The following is a 23,945-nucleotide window of genomic DNA, read 5'->3' as shown; positions in this document are numbered from 1 at the left end:
ATATGCTAGATTCAGTACCGGTTTAGTTCTGATTGCCTTCACAAAATCCTTCCTTCAACAATCAAATGATGTCTGCTTGTATAGATTTGCTTATTTTCACATATACCTTATTGCAATCCTTTTTGCATTCATTCTCTAATCTCATAAATGAGATCTTACATTTATATCATAACCTAAGACTAATTGAATAGGTTGGCTCACTAAAAGATATTACAATAAAATCAATTACAAATAAATCAATATCTAATGCATGATGTCGGCTCAATGCATTTATAATAATATTAAATCATCTCCATAATGTGACGTGTTGATCTGGAATAGATATGGTTGTTAGTGCTTATCATGGACCTATTTGCCGGTAAAAACAAATATGCAAACTCGAATAAACAATTAACCAAATCGCCAAAACCAAGTGATCGAATAATTTCTTTGACATAACCAAGTAGTTTCCAAGTCATTCCAAGTGCCGGTGAACAAATAATCTATTGGTGAGCCAAATACCAGTGACTGTGCATAAGTCTCTGACTTGCTGATGAACATAACCAACATCTCCAATCATTGATAAGTGTTGACATCAATGAAAAAACCATATCAACATATCCAAAATGCCAACAATTTCCCCCTTTGACATTGATGGCAACACAAGATGGAAAAACCATCAAATTGCGAAAACAGAAATGCCAAAAACCAAAAATCAGCAATCTCCCAAAGAGATCATTAACCAAAAATAAAAAATACATAATATCTCTCTCCCTAGGAATAATCTCTCCCAAAAGAAAAAGATAATTTGTTTTTCCATATCAATCTCTCCCCCTTTGATATCAAATTCCAAAGCAATACAAACCCAAATACAAAATACCAACTTATTATACCAACTACACCGCTTGAGAAGTATCTCTCCTCATCAAAGCTGGAATAAAAAATTTCTCTATTAATTCTGTCAGTTGATGACAAAGATCAACTGTCTAAGTCTCTACTAGTGGTGGTAGGACTACAAGTTTCTCTCTGAGATACTCAAATGTTTCCTTAGGCAAAAGCTTTGTAAAAATATCTGCAATCTACTCTTTAGTATTGACATTAACCAATTTCACTTCTTTTTCTTCAACATTCTCCTTTAGAAAATTGAATTTGATAGAAACATGTTTAATCTTAGAGTGAAATACTGGGTTCCTTGATATATTAGTTGTTGTCATATTATCATAGTAGATAGCTATAGGTTCCTTGCATTTTACCTTTATGTCCTTCAACATTTGTTTGATCCATAATACCTATGTACAATTAGTTGCTGCTACAACATATTTTGATTCAGCTGATGATAGACTTGTACAACTCTATTTCTTGCTCAACCATGAAATTAGTCTGCTGCCAAGAAAAAATACTGCATTGGTGGTGCTTTTTATGTCATCCACATCTCTTGCCCAATTAGCATTTGTGTATGCACATAAATCAAAATTTTCATCTCTAGAATACCATAAACCAAGATTTATAATGCCTTGTAGGTACCGAAAAATCCTTTTCACTATTGATTCATGATTTACTTTAGGATTACTCTGAAATCCTAAAAAAATACATATTGCATTCATAATATCAGGTCTTGTTTGTGTCAAATATAGTAAACCTCCTATCATAGATTTGTATCTAGTTGGATTAACAGGTGTAGATTCATCCTTCAAAGATAATTTATCAGTTGTAGTCATAGGTGTGCTTACCGGTTTATAGTTTTCCATGCCAAATTTCTTTAGGAATTTCTTCAAGTACTTAGATTGACATAGGAATATACCTTTATCAGTCTGTGAAATCTGCAATCCTAAAAAGAATTTTATTTCTCCAATCATAGACATTTCAAATTCTTGGTGCATTTTGTTAGAAAACTCCTTACACAAACCATCTTCTCCTCCAAAGATTATATCATCAACAAAAACTTCAATAACCAAGATGTCATCATTAGTCACTTTGTAGTATAGATTGCTGCCAGCATTACCTTTAGTGTAACCAAGCTTCAAAAGATATTTGTCCAATCTAGCATACCAAGCTCTAGGAGCTTGTTTCAATCCATATAAATCTTTCCTTAACCTGCAAACTATGTCTTTGTTATCTATCAAAGAAAATCCATCAAGTTGTTCAATATAAACTTCTTCTTCAAGATCTCCATTCAAAAATGCACATTTAACATCCATTTGATATACGTTATAGTTCTTGTGTGCTGCAAAAGACAATAAAAGTTTGACTACCTCAATTCTGGCTACCAGTGCAAAGGTTTCATTGTAATCAATTCCTTCTTTCTATGAATATCCCTTACACATCAATCTTTCTTTGTTTCTAATTACCATGCCATCTTCATTAAGTTTATTTCTAAAAATCCATTTAGTTCCAATTACATTTTTGTATTTAGGTCGAGGAACTAATGACCAAGTGTTATTCCTTTCAATTTGTTCCAATTCATCTTCCATAGCTTTAATCCAATATTTATCTTCACATGCCTCATTAATTGATGTAGGTTCAATTTGAGAAATAAGACATACCTCCTCATTTGCCAATCTTCCTCTAGTCACAACTCCTTGAAATTTGTTTCCAATTATCTGATCTTGAGAATAATTCAACCTTACATATTGGGGTGTTTTTAGTTGCTCTTGTTCTTCAGTGACTGTTGAATCTCCAGATGATGTCAGTGCAACTAGATCACCATTTTGTACCGTTGTATTCATAGTAGGCTCATTTGTGATTATCTCTATTGCCGGTTTAGAGTCTGTGTACCTTGAATTTCCTTTAAACTATTCATCAATCTTCACATTTGTACTCTCAACAATTTTCTACAATCTCTTGTTAAAACATCTATATGCCTTGCTCTTAGATGAATAACCAAGAAATATTACTTCATCACTTCTAGGATCAAATTTGCCAATATACTCATCTCTTCTAATATAGCATTTACTTCCAAATTTTCTAAAATATTTAAGAGTAGGAGTAATACCAAACCATAGTTCGTGTGGGGTTTTACCAATTTCACCTCTGATATGAACTCTGTTGAATGTATAAACAATAGTATTGACTGCTTCTCTCTAGTATATATGAGGTATATTTTCTTTAGATATCATACTTCTCACTACATCCAAGATAGTTCTATTTTTACTTTCCACAACTCCATTCTGCTAGGGTATCCGGGGTGCTGATAACTATCTTTTGATCCCATTCACTTCATAAAATGCATTAAATTCCTTAGATGAGAATTCACCTCCTTGATCTGATCTCAAACATTTGATTTTCTTGTTGATTTCATTTTCTACCATCACCTTGAATAGTTTGAATTTCTCAAATGCTTCAGATTTTTCTCTGAGAAAAGTAACCCAACACATTCTAGAATAGTCATCAATGATTAGCATAAAATACCTATCTCCTTATATACTTCTAGTTCTTGTTGGACCACATAAATCAATATGAATTAAACCAAGAACATTGTTAGATTTCTCTGGAATACTCTTGAAAGTTGCTCTAACTTTCTTTCCAAATTGATGTTCCTTACATATCGGATTGTGAGGTTTAACAATCTTAGATAAATCTCTAACTGTCTTACGAGTACTGCTTTTCATAATGCAATCAAAGTTTACATGACAAAGTCTCTTATGCCATAACCAACTTTCATCAATATGTGCAATTAAACATGATTTCTCATTGTTGTTCAAATGAAAGATATTACCTCTAGTTTGATTACCAGTTGCAATTTCCAAACCAGTTCTATTTAAGATTTTGCATTTACCATTCTTGAATTGTAACTAAAATCCTTTCTCAACTAATTGACCAACACTCAAAAGATTATGCTTCAAACCTTCAATATAGTAAACATTATCAGTATTGTGCTTACCATCAAAAGATATAGTGCTTTTTCCTTTGATCAAACAAGCTTTATCATCTCCAAATCTTAGTAGACCTCCATTGTCATCCTGAAAGGTTAAGAATTTACTCTTATCACTAGTCATATAATGTGAACATCTTCAATCAATAATCCATTCATTCTTATCTTCAACTTTGGCTGCCAAGGACTGCTGTACTAGTTGAACAATAGGTACCGATTGATCTTCTTTTATAGCAACAAAAGCCCATCCATTGGCTTTTAGATCCTCATCGGAATCATCAGTAACTCCTTCATCAGCATAATAACAACATTTGTCTCTATTCTTCTTAAACTTGTATTTCTGATAGTCAGGGTTAGGATTATGTGTTCTTTTAGCTTCTTCTCTTAATCTTGCATGTCTATCAGGACATCTAGAAGCTCTATGACCAATCTTATTACAGTTAAAACATTTAAAGGGTGCTTTACGTTCATACTTACTTCCAATTGGACCTTTCGACATTTTCCTTGCAAATAGTGCTTCAAGTTCTTCAAGTTCTTCATTTTCTCTCATGCTTTCTTCAAGTTGTCTTGCATAGAAGGCCTTCCAATCAGATTTATTAGATAATGATGATGATGTTGTAGTTGATGATGACACCTTGAAAGCTATATATGTCTTGATAGTAGTAACAAGACCAAATTCCTCAAGCTCAAAAGCTGAAAGTTTTCCAACAAAGGTGTCTCTAGATATTGATGCATTAGGCATTGTTCTCAATTCATTTATAACAGTAAATTTCATTTTATATACTAGTGGCAAAGCTCTTAAAACTTTAGAAACAATCTCATCTTCACTTAAGGTTCCTCCATAAGATTGTATACCCAAAACAATTTCATTTACTCTTTCCATAAAAGCAGAAATTCTTTCTTCTTCTTCTTCCATTTTCAGATTTTCATACCTGACCCGGAAGCATTCAAGTTTTGCAATTTTGACTATGGAATCTCCTTCATTCAATGTTTCCAGTTTGTCCCAAATAGATTTAGTAGTAGATCTATCTGACAATCCCATGACTTGTTGATCTAATAGTGCGCTCAAAAGTGCTTCTCTTGCTTTGCAATCATTTTCCTCATCTTTAGCCAAGTTAGGTGGAATAGGTTGACCTTGAGTAGGATCAGTATAGCAATTCTTTGTAACATCCCATATGTCCTTTCCAATGCAAGTCAAATTTATCTCCATCCTGATCTTCCATATGCCATAGTTAGTTCCATAAGGTTTTGGACTATCCTTCCTGAAATACTTAGAAGACATTGGATCTCCTCAAGTAGTTAAACTTCTACAAAAAGAGGACTATACTCTGATACCAATTGTTAGGTCCTTGAGACAACTAAGAGGGGGGGTGAATCAGCTATCCAATAAATTCAATCAAAATTAACTTAACCAAAACTTAATGCTTAATACTAGTAAACCAAACTTTATGCCGGTAGATAGTTTTAACAGTTAATTGCAATACCGGTAAAGATTAATGCATGAAACAAAAAGACAATAACATCCACAACACATAACACAAATGTTTGTACGTAGAAACCCTATAAGGGTAAAAACCATGGTGGGAAGCCTTACCCACAATCAAATGATACTACTATAGATAAAATGTGTGTACAATATGGATTCTGTACATGCAGAAAGGCCAGCTGCGTAGAGCTCACTGCTCAATCACAAAATGAGAGTCACATTGACTACAATTGGATGGTTAAATTCAATGATAATGTACTGCATAAAATAGAATCTTCATATGCTAGATTCAATACCGGTTTAGTTTTGATTGCCTTCACAAAATCCTTCCTTCAACAATCAAATGATGTCTGCTTGTATAGATCTACTTATTTTCACATATACCTTATTGCAATCCTTTTCACATTCACTCTCTAATATCACAAATGAGATCTTACATTTATACCATAAGCTAAGACCAATTGAATAGGTCCGCTCACTAAAAGATATTATAATAAAATCAATTACAAATAAATGAATATCCAATGTATGATGTCGGCTTAATGCATTTACAATAATATTAAATCATATCCATAACACATCATGCTGATCTGGAATAGATATGTCTGTCGGTGCTTATCCTAGACCTATTTGCTGGTAACATCAAATATGGAAACCTGAATAAACAATTAACCAAATCGCCAAAACCAAGTGATCGAATAATGTATTTGACATAACCAAGTAGTTTCCAAGTCATTCCAAGGGTCCGTGAACAATATAATCTACCAGTGAACCAAATACCAGTGACTGTGCATAAGTATTTGACTTGCTGATGAACATAACCAAAATCTCGAAGTGCTGATAAGTGTTGACAAGCGATGACAAGTGTTGACAGGAATGACAAAACCATATCAACATATCCAAAATGCCAACAAAATCTTGAAACAATACACACTGCATTCATTATATCGGGTCTTGTTTGTGTCAAATATAGTAAACCTCCAATCATAGATTTCTATCTTATTGGATTAACAGGAGCTAAATCATCCTTCAATGCCAATTTAATAGTTGTAGTCATAGGAGTACTTACCGGTTTAGAGTTTTACATACCAAATTTATTCAATAGTTCCTTCAAGTACTTTGTTTGACATATGAATATATCTTAATTAGTCTATGAAATCTGCAATCCTAAAAAGAATTTTATCTCCCCAATCATAGACATTTCAAATTATTCCTGCATCTTATTAGCAAAGTCTTTATAGAATCCATCTTCTCCTCCAAAAATGATGTCGTCAACAAAACTTCAATAACCAAGATGTCTTCATTAGTAACTTTGAAATATAAGTTGTTGTCAGCATTACCTTTTGTGTAACCAAGCTTCAAAAGATATTTGTCCAATCTAGCATACCAAGCTCTAGGATCTTTCTTCAATCCATATAAAGATTTCCTTAATCTTCAAACCATATCCTTATCATTTTTTAATGAAAATCCATCAGGTGTTCAATGTAAAATTCCTCTTCAAGATCACCATTCAGAAATGCACATTTTACATCCATTTGATATACTTTATAGTTCTTATGTGCTACAAATGCAAGAAATAATCTGACTGCCTCAATTCTAGCTACTGGTGCAAAGGTTTCATTGTAATCAATTCCCTCTTTCTGTAAATATCCTTTACACACTAATCTTTATTTGTTTATGATTACCTTACCATCTTTACTAAGTTTATTTTTGACTATCCATTTAGTTCCAATTACATTTTTATCTTTAGGCCGAGGAACCAATGTCCATGTATTATTCTTTTCAATTTGATCTAATTCATCTTCCATAGCTTTAATCCAATGTTTATCTTCGCATGCCTCAATAATAGAAGTTGGTTCAATTTGAGAAATTAAACATAACTCTTCATTTGCTAGTCTTCCTCTTGTCATAACTCCTTGATACTTTTTCCCAATTACCTGACTTTCAGAGCGATTTAGTCTTACATACCTGGGTGTGTTCACTTGTTCTTGTTGTTCAGTCACTGTGGAATTCTCTGATGATGCCGGTGTGACTAGATCCATATTCTGTATTGGTGCACTTTGTATAGGTTCATTTGTGATCATCTCAACTATTGGTTCAGAATCCATAGACCTTGAATTTCCTCTAAATTGTTCATCTATCTTCACATTTGCACTCTCAATGATTTTATGCAATCTTTTATTAAAACATCTATATGCTTTTCTCTTAGATGAATAACTAAGAGATATTCTTTCATCACTTCTAGGATCAAATTTACCAATATACTCATCTCTCGTAATGTAGTATTTTCTTATTCTGAAGCATTTAAGAGTAGGAATATTACCAAACCATAATTCATAAGGTGTCTTACCAGTTTCACCTTTGATATGAACTCTATTGAAAGTGTAAAACATTGTATTCACTGCTTCTCTCCAATACACATGAGGTGGATTTTCTTCTGATATCATGCTTTTGGCTACATCCAGAATAGTTTTGTTCTTCCTTTCCAGAACTCCATTTTGCCAAGGTGTCCGGGTGCTGATAGTAGTCTTTTAATTCCATTCACTTCACAAAATGTATTGAACTCCTTAGATGTAAAATCACCTCCTTGATCTGATCTTAAACATTTGATTTTCTTACTAGTTTCATTCTCTACTAGTGCCTTGAATAATTTGAATTTCCCAAAAGCTTTTGATTTCTCCCTGTGAAAAGTAACCCAACACATTCTAGAAAAATCATCAATGATTAGCATAAAGTATCTATCTCCTTGTAGACTTCTTTTTCTTGCCAGACCACACAAGTCAGTATGAATTAAATCAAGAACATTATTGGATTTCTCAGAAATACTCTTAAAAGTTGTTCTAACTTGCTTTCCCATTTGACATTCCTTACATACTGGATTATGAGGTTTTACAATATTAGGTAAATCGCTTAGTGCCTTAGATGAACTAATATTTATAATACAATCAAAATTCACATGATAGAGTCTTTTATGTCATAACCAACTTTCATCAATATGTGCAATCAAGTATGTCATTTCATTATTATTCAAATGAAAGATATTACCTCTAGTTTGATTACCAGTTGCAATCTCCAAACCATTTCTATTCATGATTTTGCATTTACCATTCTTGAATTGTAACTAAAATCCCTTTTCAACTAACTGACCAACACTCAAAAGATTATGCTTCAAACCTTCAACATAATAAACATTGTCAGTATTGTGCTTACCATTAAAAGATATAGTGCCTTTTCCTCTGATCAAACAAGCTTTATCATCTCCAAATATTACTAGAGCTCCATTGTACTCCTGAAATGATAACAATTTACTTTTATCACCAATCATATGATGTGAACATTTGGAATCTATAATCCATTCATCCTTTTCTTTAATTTTAGTTGCCAGGGCCTGCTCTACTGGTGGAACAGTAGGTGTTGGTTGATCTTCTTTTATTGCAACAAAATCCCATCCATCATCTATTGGTTCTTCATCAGAATCATCAATAACTTCTTCATCAGCATAGTAACATGATTTGTCCCTATTCTTCTTAAATTTGTATCTCTGATATTCAAGGTTAGGCTCATATGTTCTTTTATCTTCTTCTCTTAATCTTGCATGTCTATCAAGACATCTAGATGCCATATGACCAAGTTTATTGTAGTTAAAACATTTAAATGGTGCTTTACCTTCATATTTACTTCCAATAGAACCTTTAGGGATTTTCCTTACAAATAGTGCTTCAAGTTCTTCTAGTTCTTCTTTTTCCTTCCTGATATCTTCAAGTTCTCTTACATAAAGTGTTTTCCAATCAGATGTATCAAATGATGATGATGATGATGATGATGATGATGATGACGGAGATGATGATGCTTTGTAGGCTAGATCCATCTTAATTGTAGCAACATGACCAAATTTCTCAAGCTCAAATGCTAAAATTTTTCCAACCAAGGTATCTCTAGATAATGATGTATTAGGCATTGTTCTTAACTCATTAATAACAATTAATTTCATTTTGTATACCAATGGAAATTATCTCAAAAATTTGGAAACAATTTCATCTTCACTCAAGGAACCTCCACATCATTGTATTCCCAAAAAAAATTCATTAACCCTTTCCATAAAAGCAAAAAAAAATTCATCTTCTTCCATTTTCGGATTTTCATACCTAACCTGGAAGCACTCCAGTTTTGGAATTTTGACAGTGGTATCTCCCTCATTAAATGTCTCCAATTTATCCCAAATAGCTTTAGCAGTATATAGGTCTGATAATCCCATGATTTGTTGATCTCACAAGGCACTCAGGAGTGCTTCTCTTTCTTTGCAATCATTCTCTTGATGCTTACCCAATGTTGGTGGATTAGGTTGATTTGGTGTAGAACCAACATAGCCATTCTTTGTAACATCACATATGTATTTTCTAATGCAATTTAGATGTGTCTCCATTTTGATCTTCCATATACCATAGTTAGTTCCATCAAGTTTCAGACTATCCTTCCTGAAAATTTTCAATGCCATAGAATCTCCTCAAGTTGTTAAACTTATGAAAAAGGAGGACTTATCTTTGATACCAATTGTTAGGACCTGGACACAATTGAGAGGGGGGGTGAATTATTTGTCTATTAATTTCAACCCAAATATAACTTAATCAAACTTGATACTTAATACCGGTAAACCAAACGTAATGCCAATTAACAGTTTAATAGTTAATATTAGTATTGGTGAAACTCAATGCATATAACAGAAAGAGAAACAACATCCACAACACATAACATAGACATTTGTACGTGGAAACCCTGTAAGGGGAAAAACCACAATGGGAAACCTTACCCACAATCAGATGATACTACTGCAAATAGTATGTGTATACAAATGGGGTTCTGCACATGCAGAAAGGCCAACCACCTAGAGCTCACTGATCAATCACAAAATAGGAGTCACACTGACTACAATTGGATAATTAAATCCAATGATAATGTACTACTCAAAGTAGTATCTCCAATGCTAGATTCAGTACCAGTTAAGCTCTGATCATCTCCTTCTCTATGGTCTTCTCATATAATATTCAATATTCACACATACCATGTTACAATACCACAACCATATACCATTATCTTCATTCTATCTATTACATCATCTCACAAATGAGATCTTACATGTATACCAAAACCTAAGACCAAATGTGTAGGTTGGCTAATAAATAATATTTCAATTAAATCAATTATAGATAAGTCAAGATGTGATGCATCATGTCGGCTCAATGCAGTTGCAACAATATCCAATTGATTAAATCATCTCCATAACATGTCATGCTAATCTGGAATAGATAATGCATGTTGGTTCATAACCTAGAGCAATTTGCCAGTAACAACAAATATGTCAACCCGATTAGACCGATAACCAAAATACCAAAACCATGCCTTTGATACATCAAAGTGATCTCTAGATGATAAAAAGTCATCCTCAGTTCTAGTGAACAATATGATGAATAATGATGAATAACAGATACCCTAACTAGCACTGAGAGGGGAGGGTGAATCAGTACATACAAAAACTTCTCCCCACAACTTATCAAGTTAAAACAATACTAACCGGTTGTCTTCACCACTGAACTTAACCATGGAAATACTAGTTAAACACACTAAGACTTTAGACAGTCAAAACTAGTAAAGGTGAATACTTTAAATGCATTCAATACTTGATAACTACTTCACCCATAAATATATGCATGTGGTATATGAACAATACCATAACAATTAGCTCTACATGCATAACCACTTAAATAAAGAATACTTAGTCATCACATGAAAAATGCACAACTCAAGACACACATATTTTTCACGTGGAAACCCAAATGGGAAAAACCACGGTGGGGATGAATACCCACAAGCTTGTTTTTGAACTCTTTTGAAGCTCTCTCTATTAGGAGCCTAGTCCGGTTAAAGACTTTACAATAAGGTTTTGTTAGGAACCAATCCTGTTAAAGATCACCCGGTTAAGGGATGGATATATACGGGCTATTAAAGGTTGAAATGTTGTTGAAGGTTACCTCGCTAGAGGATTTGAAGAACTCAATGATGAATAAATGATGAACAGTTAGTACCAAACCGGTACTAGGGGGGGGGTGAATCAGTACAAGCAAAAACACTTTCCCTGAATCGGGTTGACTGTAAACACATCTCTTGACTAGAAATCAATAACACCGGTCTAAATCATATTACTACTAGTAAAACACAGTGAGAATGTGAAAGACATAAACCAGTAACTCTTAGCTTTCCACACAATCTAATACCTCATTTCCACTTCACCCTTATGCATAAACAAGTAATCTATCATCAAAAATATAATGACTGCTAGTTAAACATGTTTTACCACTTTGACATAAAACACTAAACCATCACATGAAAGACATCACACATGACATAATTATTTTTCACGTCGAAACCCAACTGGGTAAAACCATGATGGGGATGAATACCCACAAGCTATTCTTTGAACTCTTTTGAAGTCCGCTCTGTTAGGAGCCTAGTCCGGTTAAAGACTATTACAATAGGTTCTTCTAGGAACCGATCCTGCTAGGGACCACCTGATTAAGGGATGGCTAAATACTCAGTTAAAGGTTAGAACCCTGTTAGAGGTTACGTCGCAAGAGGATTTGAAGAACTCATTGAATTGAGTCACCCTATTAAAGGATTTTCACAAAAGCCTGTTAAAGCTACCCAATTAAGGGATTTTCCAATTGCTGAAATGGTTAGAAGTCAACAGGTAATACACTAATCTTATAATAGCACTCAATGCCAAGGAAGATCCACTTTAGCTCCTTTTCTTCTGCAATCAGACTCTGCAGGTATCAACACACTTCTTTGGTCTAGCAAGAATCAAGTATCGCTCACTGGGATACACACATAACATTTGCCAACAACTTCAAATTGAAAAACATCATTGACCTTATAGGAAATAGATAGGTCGGTAGCATAAACCCTAAACCCTAAGCATTTAGGTTTTATAATCCAGTCAGTTCAATCCTAACCATTAATCACGCTGCATCGAATAGAATAGTCTTGAATAGATCTCAAGACGTTCTCCAACGTTCATTCTTTACTGCTTCAGGAAGCTGATAACTCATAACACGCTCTCCACCATTTACGGAGACTTCGCACATTCTTGAGGTAGATAGGATCAATCTCCATGCAAGATCCTCAAGGAAATCCTTCATGCGCACAAGGCTGACATGGCAACACTTATTCGGTCTTCATTAAAAAGCTAAATCATCACAAGATGTCATTGGTTGAATCGCACAATCTTGGAATGCATCAACTAGAAATGCTCAAGCTGACAATGCCAACCAATAGTCATGCCAAATGAAACCTCGATACAAAACTTCCATTTACCGGTTCTCATTCCAACATACCGGTTCACCTTGAACAAACATACCACTTCACTTTTTCACAAATACCGGTTTACATCATCATACCGGTTCTCTTGCTAATTTACTTACTACAACATACCGGTTCATAATTCAAAATATTGACATCAATCACAACATACAATATCATCATGTTATCGTGCTCTGCACATATGCCAAAAATATCCCCCTTTGGCATTGATGGCAATATGCAAAGATATCTTTCTTCTTTTGCTTCACATCTTCTCCCCAATATGGCAGATATCTTTTCCACTTCACATCTTCTCCCCCTTTGACAACAATGCCAAAGTGGAGGCATACACATCTATGTTCCACTATGCTGCTCCACCTAAGGAGTAGCATCCTTCAACACACCAATCCTAGAAAAGATATATCAATGTAAGACTTGACTTATGTGGAGCACACACCTTTAGTTCACCTCTTGAAGTGGTAGCACCCCTTATTCACCTCTCAAATAGGTAAAGGTAGCCTTCAGTAGAGGCTTTGTGAATATGTTTGCTAACTGCTCCTTATTGGAAACATGTTCCAATACAACCTCTTTGTTCTAAACCTTCTTCCTCAAGAAATGATACTTGAGCTCGAAGTGCTTAGTTCTAGCATGTAAAACCAGATTCTTGGAGATGTTAATTGCACTTGTGTTGTCACAAAATATACTTATCAGTTCAGATACAGGATCTTTGAAGCCATTTAATATATGCTTCATCCAAATTGTCTGGGTGCAGTTCATAAATGCTGCAACATACTCCACTACTGTTGTAGACTGGGAGATACAACTCTGCTTCTTACTCATCCATGCGTCTAGTCTACCATGAAGAAAGAATGCACCACTTGTTGTGCTCTTCCGGTTGTCCACATTACTATCCCAATCAACATCTGTAAACACTTTTAGGTTGAAATCATTACTATATGGATACCATAATCCATAGTCAATAGTTCCCTTCAGATATCTCTGAATCCGCTTGGCAGCTACCAAGTGGGATTCTCTTGGGCTTTTCTAGAACTGTGTAGTAATGCCCACTATATTTGCAATGTCTAGTCTTCTATTTACTACATAGTGCAACTTACCAATCATTGATCGGTATTCCTTCTCATTTACCAATGTTGATTCATCCTCCTTTGATAGTTTCTAGCTGGTCACCATCTGTGTACCAACCAGTTTGCTATCTTATATGCCAAAGGTCTTCAATACCCCTTTGACATACTTGGACTGAGTGATAAAGATTCCATCTTTCATTTGTTGAATCTGTAGTCCAATGAAGAACTTAATCTCCCCTATAAATTACATCTCAAATTCCTTCTTCATCTCATCTGTAAAGTCATGACTCATCTTGTCATCTCCACCAAAAATTATGTCATCAACAAATACTTCACAAATCAGAATCTGATCTCCTTCTGATTTCAAGTAGATATTGTTATCTTCACTTGTTCTTTCAAATCTAATCTTCACAAGATGGGAGTGCAAGTGTTCATACCATGCCCTAGGTGCCTGCTTCAGTCCATACAAGGCTTTATGTAGCCTACACACCATGTCACTGTCATCTAGTACGGCAAACCCATCTGGTTGCTCTATATACACCTCCTCTTCTATTATTCCATTCAAGAATGTAGATTTTACATACATTTGATATACTTTGAATCCCTTGACGGCTGCATATGCAAGAAGCATACAAACTCCTTCCAATCTGGCTACTGGAGAAAAGGTTTCTCCATAGTCTTCTCCTTCTTCTTGAGCATATCCTTTGCACACCAGTCTGGCTTTGTTTCTTACCACTGTGCCATCTTCATTCAGCTTATTTCTGAAAACCCATTTGGTGCCTATGACATTTTTATGCTCAGGTATGGGTACCAAAGACCATGTACCATTCTTTTCTATCTGGTCAAGTTCCTCTTCCATCACCTTGATCTAGTCTTCATCTTTATGTACCTCTTTAAATGTTTTAGGCTCAAATTCAGAGATCATGCAAGAATTTTCTTTGACCTTTCTTCTTGTAAGAATTCCTGCATCCTTATCTCCTATGATCTGCTTTGGACCATGATTCAACTTTACATACCTAGGAATGATCTTAGTTGTTTCCTCTTTCTTTTCTTCTTCATCCTCATCTTCATCAGCATCAACATCTACCGGTGTAGAAGCACTGTTACTAGTGCTAGGCTATTTTGCAACCGGTTCTGAGAAGGTTACTACCACTTTCTCTCCTACTTGCTCACTACCAGTTTCCTCGGGTTTCCTAGAGGTTTCATCAACTCTAACATTGATACTTTCAACAATTCTCTGAGTCCTATTGTTGAAACACTTAAGAGCTTTACTCTTGGTGGAATATCCTAGGAATGTTCCTTCATCACATTTTGCATCAAACTTGCTCTGATGTTCACTACTCTTGATATAACATTTGCTACCAAACACTCTAAAGTAGCTTACCACTGGTGTCTTACCAGTCCAATACTCATAAGGAGTTTTATCCTTACCTTTCTTGATGAGTACCCAATTCATAGTGTAGACTACAATGCTCACCACTTCTCTCCAGAAAGTGTGAGCAACCTTCCCTTGGATCAACATAGTTCTGGCTGCTTCAAATATAGTTTGGATGTTCCTCTCTACTAGGCCATTTTGTTGTGGATTCTGGGGGGTAGACGGTTGCCTCTTGATGTCATTCTCTTCATAGTACTTTTTGAACTCATCGGAAGTGAATTCTCCTCCTTGATTAGTTCTTAGGCACTTAATCCACTTACCGCTTTCTTTTTCAACTAGTGCTCTGAAGGCTTTGACCTTTCCAAAGGCTTCACCCTTGTCCTTCAAGAATGTGACCCACATCATTCTTGAGCAATCATCAGTAAGAATCATAAAATACCTATCTCCCTGCACACTCCTAGTTTTCATAGGACCACATAAATCAGTATGCAGAAGATCAAGTAAATTGTCTGTAGTGAAAGATTTACCTTTGAAGGTTGAGGAAGACATTTTCCCTAGTTGACACTCTTTGCGCAAAGGATTCTCTAGTTTTCTCAGCATAGGCAATCCTCTAACTGCCTTGATCTTACTAGCCCTCACAATATTATCAAAGTTTACATGGCTAAGTCTCCTATACCATATCCAGCTATCATCAAACTTAGCCATTAGACATGTACTGATATTTGCATTTAGCTGAAATAGGTTACCTTTGGTCTACATACCGGTGGCCATTAGTTCACCACTCTTACCTTTTATTTTACACACTCCATCTCTGAATTCCAGAGTGAGTCCATCATCATTCAGCTAGGCAACACTCAAAAGGTTTTGTCTGAGACCTTATACCCAATACACATTATTAGCACTACTTTATCCATTCAGAGAGATGGACCCTCTACCTTTTACCATACATGGTGCATCATTACCAAATCAAACCACACCACCATCATACTCTTCCAGAGATAGAAAATTACTCTGGTCACCAGTTATATGGTGAGAACAACCACTATCAATAATCCTCTCATTGGAATTATCAAAGCAAGAGACAAGAGCCTTCTTATCTGACACATCTTCCTTCACTGCTACAAACACAACATATTCACTTTCTTCATCTTCTCATTCCTCATCAGTGACACCTTCATCAACTACTACAAAATTGTTTCTTTGGTTTCCTCCTTTGAACTTCTTAAAATTCTTTGGTTTATCCTTATTATCACCATTAGGACAGTTTACAACAATGTGTCCTATCCAATTGCAAGAAAAGCATTTTAAAGGGAGCTTTGCCCTATATTTACCAGTTCCCTTAGGAAGTCTTTTAGCAAGAAGAGCTTCAAATTCCATTAGGATCTCCTCATCATCCATTTCTTTGCTTTGTCTTGGTTCACCACTGGTACTAGCTTCTTTACCCTTTCTAGATGGTGCAACAGATGCTCTAAAGGTTGATTCAGTCTTTTGAATACTTTCATCATAATTATTTAGCTCATAAGCTATCAACTTAGCAATGATGGAGTCTAGGGATACCTTTGTCTTTGTTTAACTTTGGACCTTCCCTCTTCATCATTAGAGTAGGATCTTTTCCTCTAGTGGTTAAGCTTATGACACAGAGGACCTGGAAGATGCTCTGATACCAATTGATGAATTAATGATGAATACTTAGTGCCAAACCGGTACTGAGTAGGGGGGGTGAATAAGTACAGGAAAAAACTCTTTCCCTAAACCGATTTGATTGTAAACACAACAATTGATTGGCAAGCAATAACACCGGTCTAAATTAGATTACTATTGGTAAAACACAGTGAGAATGTGAAAGACATAAACTGGTAATTCTTAGCTTTCAACACAATCTAATACCTCATTTCCACTTCACCCTTATGCATAAACAAGTAATCTATCATCAGAAATATAATGACTACTAGTTCAACATGTTTTACCACTTTGACATACAACACTAAACCATCACATAAAAATCATCACACATGACACACTAATTTTTCATGTCAAAACCCAATTGGGAAAAACCATGGTGGGGATGAATACCCTCAAGATATTCTTTGAACTCTTTTGAAGTCTGCTCTATTAGGAGCTTAGTCCAGTTAAAGACTATTACAATAGGTTCTTCTAGGAACTGATCCTGCTAGGGATCACTCGGTTAAGGGATGGCTAAATACCTGGTTAAAGGTTAGAACCCTGTTAGAGGTTACCTCACAAGAGGATTTGAAGAACTCATTGAATTGAGTCACCTTGTTAAAGGATTTTCACAAAAGCCTATTAGAGCTACCCAGTTAAGGGATTTTCCAACTGCTAAAATGGTTAGAAGTCAACAGGTAATACACTGATCTGATAACAACACTCAATGCCAAGGCAGATCCACTTTAGCTCCTTTTCTTCTTCAATCACACTCTATAGGTATCAACACACTTCTCTGGTTTGGCAAGAATCTAGTATCACTCACTGGGATACATACATAACATTTGCCAACAACTTCAAAATGAAAAACATCATCAACCTTATAAGAAACATATAGGTCAGTAGCATAAACCCTAAACCCTAAGCATTTAGGTTTTACAATACAGTTGGTTTAATCCTCACCGTTAATCACGCTACATCGAATACAATAGTCTTGAATAGATCTCAAGACATTCTCCAATGTTCATTCTTTTCTGCTTTAGGAAGCTGATAACTCATCATGTGCTCTCCACCGTTTATAGAGACTTTGCACATTCCTGAGGTAGATAGGATAAATCTCCATGCAAGATCCTCAAGGAAATCCTTCACATGCATAAGGCTGACGTGGAAACACTTATTTGCTCTTCATTACAAAGCTGACTCATCACAAGATGTCATCGGTTGAATTGCATAATCTTGGAATGCATTAATTAGAAACCCTGAAGCTGAGACTATCGACTAGTAGTCATGCCAAATGAAACCCTGATACAAAACTTCCATTTACCCATTCTCATTCCAACATACCGGTTCACCTTGAACAAACATACCACTTCACTTTTTCACAAATATCGGTTTACATCATCATACCGGTTCTCTTGCCAATTTGTTTACTATAACATACTAGTTTATAATTAAGCATATTGACATCAATGACAACATACAATATCAACATGTCATCATGCTATGCACACATGCCAACACTCAATGATCTTGTGTCACCTGGTTGGAGGATTTACAATAAGACTATTAAAGCTACCCGACAAAGGGATTTTCCTTCTGTTGAAATGGTTAGAATACAATAGGTAAAACTCTGATCTGATAGTAGCACTATATGCTAAGGTAGATCCTTTTCAGTTCTTCTACTCTAAAATCACACTCTGCAATTTTCCACTCACTGGTTTAGCAAGTATCTCATCACTCAAATACACACACAACATTTGCCAACAACTTACAATAACAAACATCATTGACCTTATAGACAACAATTAGGTCGGTAGCATAAACCCTAAACTCTAAGCATTTAGGTTTACAATTACAGGTGGTCCAATCATGACTGTCCAAACATTTTACATAGAAGGAAACAATCTCGAATAGATCACAAGTCATTCTACATCATCCATTCTTCACTGCACATAGAAATCAGTAACCCATCACGCTCTCTTCTCATATTGCTAAGAATAATGTTCATTCTCGAGGTAGATATTTAATGCAACCGATCCTTCACATACAATATCCTGAAGGAAATCCTTCATGCATGCAAAATTGACATGGCAACTCGATCTCATCTTCATTTCTTAGCTAATTCATCACAAAATATCATCGGTTGCATCACACAAGCTATATTTCCAAACCAGAAACCCTAGAGCTGAGACCACCAACCGGTAGTCACACTTAGTGAAACCCTGACACCGGTTCACTACATCTCTTCATACCAGTTCACCAACTTCTTCCAATCTTCATATCAGTTCACTTGTACTTATTGATATCAATGACAACAAACATTATCATCATATCATCATGTCGGTTCATCATATGCCAACAATCTCCCCCTTTGGCATTGATGGCAATATTTACTTAGCGTAGCATTACAACAAGAAACATTATAGACCAATGTATCTTCATCATTAGATATCTCCTCCCCCATACATTAGATATCTTCTCCCCCTTTGAAAATAATGCCAAAGTGGAGGCACAAGATTCCATTCTCCACTATGATTCTCCCCCTGTGGAGTAGCATCCTTCAACACATCTATCCTAAAAGATTTGTCACTATAGTACCTGACTGATGTGGAGCACACAACTTTATTTGACTTCATGAAGGGGAAGAACCCCTAATTCACCTCTCAAATAGTTAAATGTAGTCTTCAGTAAGGGCTTAGTGAATATGTTTGCTAGCTGCTCCTTACTGGAGACATGTTCTAAGGCAACCTCTTTATTCTGAACCTTCTCTCTCAAGAAGTGATATTGAAGCTCAATGTGATTAATTCTAGCATGCAGTACTGAATTATTGGAAATATTTATTGCACCTGTGTTGTCATAAAATATATTCACCGGTTTTGATATAGGTACTTTGAAACCATCTAATACATATTTCATCCAGATTGCCTAAGTGCAGTTCATAAATGCTACCACATACGTCGCTTCAGCGGTGGACTGAGAAATACAGCTCTACTTCTTGCTTGTCCTAGAGACTAGTCTTCCACCAAGAAAGAACGCTCCACTAGTTGTGCTTTTTCAAACGTCCACATTACCAGCCCAATCTGCATCTATAAATACCTTGAGATTAAAATCACCACTATATGGATACCACAATCCATAGTCAACTGTTCCTTTCAGGTATCTAAGAATCCTCTTAACTGCTACCAAGTGGGATTCATTTGGACTTTTCTGAAAATGAGCTACTATGCCCACTACAAGAGCAATATCTGGTCTATTGTGCACCACATAGTGTAGCTTACCAATCATTGACCGATACTCCTTCTCATTCACTAATGCTGAATCATCTTCCTTAGTCAGTTTATAGCCGGTCACCATCAGTGTACCAGCTAGTTTTCTCTCCTCCATGCCAAAGGTCTTCAATACCTCTTTGACATATGTGGATTGGGAGATGAAGATTCCCTCTTTCATTTGCTAAATCTATAAATCAATGAAGAAATTTATCTCTCCAATAAAAGACATCTCAAACTCTTTCTTCATTTTGTCTAAAATAGCATGACTCATTTCATCATCTCCTCCAAAGATTATGTCATCTACAAATAATTCACAGATCAGAATCCAATTACCTTCAGATTTCAGGTAGGTGTTGTTGTGCTCACTTGTTCTCTCAAATCCTATCTTCATAAGATGAGAGTGTAATCATTCATACCAAGCCCTTGGTGCTTGTTTTAATCCATACAGGGCCTTGTGTAATCTACACACCATGTTACTATCTTCTGATAGGGAAAACCCATTTGGTTGCTCTATATACACTTCCTCTTCAATAATTCCATTGAAGAATGCAGACTTCACATCTATCTAATATACCTTGAATCCCTTAAATGTTGCAAATGCAAGTAGCATTCGAACACCTTCCAGTCTAGCCACAGGGGCAAAGGTTTCCCCATAGTCTTCTCCTTCTTACTGAGTGTATCCCTTGCATACAAGCCTTGCCTTGTTCCTTATAATTGTGCCTTCTTCATTTAGCTTATTCCTAAAGACCCATTTGGTACCTATAACATTTTTATGTTCTAGTTTGGGTACCAAGGACCATGTTGCATTCTTTTCTATCTGGTCTAGCTCCTCTTCTATTGCCTTAATCCAGTCTTCATCTATAAGTGTTTCTCTAGAATTCTTGGGCTCCAATTAAGAAATCATGCAAGAGATTTCTTTAACTTTTCCTCTTGTGAGTATCCCTATATCTTTCTCTTCTATGATCTTCTTCAGATCGGGATGTAGTCTCACATATCTAGGGATGACTCTAGTTGGTTCTGCTCACTTTTCCTCTTCTTCTTCACTTACCTCTTCTTCACCTACTGTAGATTCTACTAGTATAGGAACACTAAGATCTTTACTTGTTTCTTTCTTAACCAGTTCCCAGAAGGCTACACCTGGTTCATCTTCCACTTCCTCGCTGCAGGTTTCCTCAAGTTCCTCAGGGGATTCATTTGTTGGCAAATGCACACTCCAAAGAGAAATTATAGGTGATTGAATATTTTGTCATTGATGGCAACCTTGCAATCATATGATACCAGGAAGGCAAATATACCAGAAATGGCAACGACAAACTCTACATCGACACATAGAACACCAATAGTGAAAGGATGGATACCGACACTCTAGCCGATGGGAATTTTGTTGATAATATATTTTTTAATTAATTGTAAAATCATTGTAAGCCAACATGGTGAGCTGTAATATGACTCATATATGTATGAGATCATTGTAGAACATTTAGTAATAAGGTGATAGGCAAAATTATGTAGACCTAATATGCGAAATATAGGTTAAGGGTTTATGTATGAAGTAGAGCTAAAACCGGTACTGGATCTGGCATAGCATATGCTAATTTATAGCAATACAAGACATTGGATTTGTATAATCCATTAATGTAAGTTAGTGTGACTTCCTTTGTAATTGAGTAGTGAGCTCTAGGCACTTGGCCTTCCTGCATGTGCAGGCCTCTCTTGTAAAATAGTAATATTCCCTTATTGGCTAGTAAGTGAATATTGTGGGTCACAAATCCCACCGAGGTTTTTCCCACACCGGGTTTCCTTGTTAAACTACTATGTTATGGTGTTCTTTTGATGTGGTTGTTGTTAGTCTTGTTTACTGCATTATTTTTTGTTTACCCGTACACAGTATTGATATGATTTACATGTTTTAAATCAAGTAAATTCATAAACCGGTTAGATATTGATTCATCCCCTGCTCTCAGTATCTTTGGGAATCCTAACAATTGGTATCAGAGCTTGGTCCTCTATTATCAGAAGCCTAACAGCTCGAGGAACATCTTGTCACCGGTAGAAATAGAAAAAACTTGAGAGAACAATTGAAAACAACTCTTTCAGACTATGATGCATAAAAGGTGAAGAATATCAAACTTGAAGATGATCTAAAGGCTGCTCAGGATATCATTCAAGATCTTCAAGAAAATCTTACTATTGCAAGAAATAAGAGAAGAGAACTTTGTTAAAAGATGCAGAATGAGAATGATGAAAAAGAAACTCTTAATGATCTAGTAAACAAGCTAAGACAAGAGATTAGTACAACACAGAATGAGATGAAGGATATGACTATGAGATTTTGTAAAGAAATTGAAGATAGGAAGAAGAATGAAGAAGACTTGGCCAGAAGACTAAATGATGCTGGAAATGAAAATAAAAGACTTAGTCATGAAAATGATATGTTGAAGATAGATCTAATGCACATACAAAATGACAGAACTCAACTCATAAGACAAAAAGGAATCTTGGAAAGCAAACTAACTGCTACAAATCACCACAAACAAAAATTCAAGAAAAGTTCAGAAGAACTTGGTGACATGCTGAAGAATAAGAAACCTAATGGTGATACAAATGGCCTTGGCTTTGAAGTTGGTGAAAGCTCTAGTACTGCAAACAATCATGATCATAGCAAACTAGTAAGACAACCTCCTACTTACAAGTTTAATGGAAAATGCTTTAACTATAACAAGTATGGTCGTAGAGAAAATCAGTGTAGATCTAGAAATTATCAAAACACTAATACACCCACTGGTCAATGTTCTAAATGCAACAAAGTTGGTCATAATTCAGAAAATTGCAGAATGAATGTGAGATGTTATGTTTGTGGAAGATTTGGGCACTTATCTAATCAATGCAGGACACATACTGGCATAGGATATGGGAAAGCTATTCAAAAGAAAAATGTGGCTTGTTATGACTATAACAAGATTGGACATATTACTAAATTTTGTAGAAGTAAGGCACCACCGGCAAATAACAAAGGTCCTAGCTTGAAAGGTAAAGACAAAGTTGAAGAGGTAAAGTAAGAATTTTCAAAACAATAGATCAGAATGTTGATATGATTACACCTCCACTGGCAGAATAGAGTAACACTCCACCGACAGGAGACTCCTCATCTAACTGAAGAAAATTATTTTGGGGGTTTAGTAACAAAATGAAAAACATGCTATTATTCCCTTGGTTGATGGTGAGAAGTTGAAATTACTTCTATACCGACAAATGAATTAAGTTGTGACTTAACCAACAAGCATTAAATGTGGTAGTTGGCAAAAATAACATTATAAAGGAACTGTTTTGGCTCTTTTTCATTCACCAAGCATTCAAATCTTTGAGAGTGTGAAAATTCCCTAGCAAAGGTACTCCAAGCAAAGAAGTGAAGTGGTTCATCAAAGAATTCATCCTTAAGGCAGATTGACGTATTTATAGCTATGGCATCTTCATCCACTCCTAAATTTATTGCAAACCCTACTATTGTTGAAGTTGTTAAGTGACCTAGACCCATTTTTCAGCTAGTTCCCAAAATTGCTAAGAAAGATGACAGCATAGGTGCATTCTGGCAAATCCCTAAAGGAGTAGTATATGTTGAAGACCCTAGAATGTATATATAGTGTCATATTCATGAACCAAGTGATGATGAAATTAAAAATATGTATGAGACTATAATTTGTGATGAATCTAGAAATGTCAAACCTGAACACAAGATAGTAGAAACGCTAGGTTTCATTGAAATACTCAGTATCCTATATTTCGCCAAGGATATCATAAGGATTGTGTTAAGTAGAGTACATGGTGAATATTTCTAGTTAGACTCTATTCACAAGATCACAAAAGA

Source organism: Cryptomeria japonica, chromosome 3, assembly GCF_030272615.1.
Source record: "Cryptomeria japonica chromosome 3, Sugi_1.0, whole genome shotgun sequence".
NCBI lineage: Eukaryota > Viridiplantae > Streptophyta > Pinopsida > Cupressales > Cupressaceae > Cryptomeria > Cryptomeria japonica.
Note: the sequence above shows the minus strand (reverse complement) of the source record.